The following is a 4,464-nucleotide window of genomic DNA, read 5'->3' on the forward strand; positions in this document are numbered from 1 at the left end:
ATGAGTTCATCTTGTGATCCGGTCATCATGTGTAAGTAATTCGGTAAGGCAATGGTTGATGTGTCCCTTTGCAACCTATTGTGTTTGTACAAGGGATAGATGAAATGACTTTCATTATTTAACATCATGTATGTGCCCGGCTGCAACGGAGTTGTCTCTTGTCTTCTTGTTCGTTCTAAGGCCTTGCAAGTTCCCAGGATCCCGTATATCTATCGAGGAGGTAAGAAGTGAGGAGGACACATAACTACGCTGCTCCTTCGCCTACATATTCCTTTAGATCGGATCTGCACAAAACTAGGTTGAATACCAAATCCCTTTACTCTCGATATTCAATGTGAATCAGATGAGCTTCCTTTTTCAATCTATTTTTTTCTTCCTAAAACTGTTTCTTTTTACCTAAATCTGCAGAGTCTCGCATGCCTCATCTTCCTAACTCAGCCTCTCCTCACACTCTAGCTCCAAAGGGCCGGCTCTACATGAAGAAGACCTTCTAATGGGCTGACAACTATTAATAGGTACATCAATTTTATTTTTTAAACAAATTCTATAAAATAATATAATTTTCTAACAATCTTTGAAGTCAAGTTCTTAAAAATCTTAACTAATTTTAGAAAAATGTTTGTGTAACTTTTTGGTCGTACCTTGAAAACTGGTCATATAATTGCAAAAGGTGTTCATGCATTAATTTTTTTTATTCATGTAATTTTAAAAGTGTTGCCACATTAAAAAAAATTTGACCTTTTTTCATATAACTTAAAAAATATAACATCCATGTATTGTTTTAAAGTTGGGTTGGGCTAGTGCAGTTGGTTGAGGTCCGAAGCACAATGGGTTTGGGCCGGGCTGGCCAGGCAGGGCTTAAATTTCAACTTTTTTTTCAGTCATCTGATGTCTCAAAAAAAACAAAATGTGTGATGTTTCTACGAGGGCGACAATGTTAAGATAGCTTTAGGTTGCTTCGCCCCCCGAATTATAATGAAATAAATTACCTCCCGAGTGATTCGTCGCTAAGCATTTGGCAGCATTTCCACCGATCGAACTGAGGAGGAGGAGGAACCGATGGAGTCCTGCGAGATCGCGTGCCTGCTGGAGGAGCTCTTGACGGCGGCGCTCTTCCTCATAGCACTTCAAAAAAAAATTCACGCATTCTTAAAAAGTGTTAATGAATGTACAAACAAATTAGTCCAAATTTTCAAAAATAATTCATGACATGTAATAAAATATTTGTACACTGTAACCCGATGAATCAAAAAAATTGACGATTTTGAAAGATAATTAAAAATAAAATATAAACAATTTAAAATTAAAGTAAGAAGATAAAAGATAAAAACCAAAGAAGACCTATAAAACATAGAAAATATAGAAAAGAAAAAACTTGTCCGAACCTTCCTAAAACGGCTATCCAATGTATCTAGATGTTTTAGAAAACCAAACACGGAGAACGTTGTTGCACTGGCTCAGCAGGACGAACACTTTAGGGGACTGATCCTTTCTCACAGAAGGCGAGATACAACTTTTCTGAAGTGATGGTGCACTCATTTTAAGCACCCTTAGAACATCTTCAGCCGTTGGCCTCCCAGGAGGGGCTAAAAGTCGCCTCCTGGAGGCACACCGGCCCTAAATCGCGTACTGGGGGCGTGATGCCCCCAGTCGCGGCGCCCACGTTTTTTTAAAAAGTTAAATACAGCGCAAACACGGCTCAAATTTAACGCAAATATCGGCGAGTTCGTTTAAATTAAAACATATTTTACCAAAAAAAACTACTATGGGCTGCCCCCGCCGTCTCCATCGCCGCTCCTCGCCGTCTACCTCGCCGCTCCCCGCCGCCTGCCTTTGCAGTTCTACATGCCGAGGAGGCAGTAGAACCGCGTGTAGTCGCCGCCGCCGTCGTCGGTGTCGGCGTCCCCGCCTCCGCCGCCGTCGTCCCTGCTGCATCCCTTCCCCGGTTGGCGCGGCGGGTTGGACGGTCCGGGGGCGTCCTCATCGTCGTCGCTGTCGAGGATCACGATGCCGTGCTCGTCCTCGCGCCCACGCTTGCGGGCGGCGATCTCCTCCAGGGCCCGGCGCTGCCGGACCATCTCGTTGCGGAGGTAGTCGTCCCGAGCCCACTGCAGGGCGTCCTCGTCGGAGAAGCCACGCCGGGCTATCTCCTCGTACTTCGCGGGGAGGCCGGGCTCCGGCTTGGGCTCGACGAGGATGAAGCGGCCGTAGGGGGGAGGGGGGTGGAGTCGCCGATGCGGACGCCGGAGCTGCGGGTGCGCGCGCTGACAGGCGTGTCCTAGGGCTCCGGCTTGACGGGGCAGAGGCAGGGAGAGCCCGACGAGCGGCCGGACGAGGAGGAGGACGCCCCAGGCCGCTCCATGCGCCTCGGCGTCCAGGAGCTCCCACGGCGGCGTGAGAAGAACGGGGGAGCGGGGTACTCGAGGCGCGGCGTGTTGCCGTCCTCGATGTACTCGAGGACAGCCTCCAACGTGCGGCCGGACACACCCCACCACCGGCGCCGGCCCTAGGAGTTGAGTCTGCCGGAGGGCACGACGCCGTTGGTGGCCTCGAGTTTCTCGGCATGACGGCGGCGGACGTAGGGCTCCCAGAGCGGGCTGTCAGGGACGTAGCGTGGCCCCTCCCTCGCCGCCCGCGGCAGGGACGCGCGGATACGTGCGATCTCCGCACGCCGCGCCGCCCCGGTGGGTGGTGGTGGCACCGGCACGCCGCCGGCGCTGATCCTCCAAGCCCCGGGCACCCGCATGTCCGGCGGGACCGGGTACTCGGCCTCGAAAAGGAGGCGAGCCTCATCCTCGTGAAGATGGCGGCGCCCAAAGCCATTCGCCGTCGCCTGGGAAGCGCTCAGCCATTCTTCTGAACTGCAGACGGGGAGAGGAGGAAGGGGGAAGAAATGGGCGCGTCGACGGTGGAGTATCTGTGCGTGTCTCCGGCGCGCTGGTGGTCGGCTTATATAGGCGGAGTCGCCGCGTGGTAGGCTTGGCCGGCGTGTTACGCGTGGCGTGGTGGCGTGGCGGACGAGGGGACGTGCGTCGCCCGACCTTCACTGCGCCGCCCGTGAGGCATCAATGGAGGTTGACCAGCGCGGCAGCGCGCGCAGCTTTGGCATTGATTCGCCGCAGGAAACGAGGCGATCAGGACGACGAAGCGACGAGAAAAGAGTCGAGTCGCTGACGCGGCTGGCCCGCGGTTCTTCGCGCCAAAAACGATTCGCCCGGCGCCCCCGAGCGACCCCCAGCGCGCCGGGTTCGGGTTGGGTCCGCCGGTGTTAATTTCGGCCCGAGCCGGCGAAAACTGGGCCCTTGGAGACACGACTGGGCCGATTTTTTGACACCGGCGGCCGAAAAATCGCGTGAGGGACCTTCTTGAAGGCGTGGCTGGAGATGCTCTTAGCGGCAAATTGGCGCTACTACGCGCACTGGGCTGCGCTTCGCTTGGCTTCGCTCCCTCACTGCCGATCGATACCCATTCAACAGAACGCCATGTTCTTAAAACAAACTAAATGGAGTACACAGTGAAAATAAATTAAATTGAACTCACTTAGCCGAGGGCATGCAATCCGAATCTCGAAGAAACCTAGAACGCCTAATTTTTCGTGTATGGTATAAATTACTTCCATGCAGTAACACACGGGGTCGATCTTCTCCATGTGGGCGTAGGAGGGGAGTGCAAGAAGGCGGTGTTGGTTGGAGGGGAAAACAGCCAAAAACTTTGAGTAATCACTGCGATAGCAAATCTGCTGGAGGTTGCTCTTCCGTTAAAATCTATATGTTTACGCATTCATGCTCATATTCTGGCTGATTCTGAGAGAAGCTGATTTTATGGGAAATTTCCCAAAAATTGATTCTAGTGAATCAAAAGCTAAAAAGAACTGGGCCTATATATAGCCATATAGAAAAATGTTGGGCATGATTTAAGAGAGATAAGAAAAGTGGCGACATGGTAATATATGATATAGCCATAATAGTAGATGGTGGAGATAATGGTTGTGAAAGAGAATATGACCATATACAGTACATGTGACCAAACTGCAGAAACGCTACCACACAACACATCATATCACCATTCTAATTCAAGTTCTCTAGTTCCCTTGTGTCACTTTAGTCACCTTATTCTTAAAATGGGACTGATGGATAGGCATGCCCCTATTTTCCACAAACCAGGCTACAATTACAAAAAGTTAATACTAGCACTAACAATATTTAATTAGCATTGCACTACCTAAGTTTCTGGGAGACTTGTATATATATTTTCGTCATAATTGTGAACTTGCATTCCTCTCATGTTTTTAATAAGGGGAAACTACGTCTTAGTGTAGATGTTGACATCTCATTCCACTAAAGATAAATACACTCGTCATGGCGACGTTTGGGTGTCTCTGCAGGTTCAAGGCTTAATAAAAAAGCTAGCCATATACTGCAACTTTTTTTGTTTCCATCAGTAGTAGTTCCTTGTACTTCCATT

Source organism: Triticum aestivum, chromosome 7A, assembly GCF_018294505.1.
Source record: "Triticum aestivum cultivar Chinese Spring chromosome 7A, IWGSC CS RefSeq v2.1, whole genome shotgun sequence".
NCBI lineage: Eukaryota > Viridiplantae > Streptophyta > Magnoliopsida > Poales > Poaceae > Triticum > Triticum aestivum.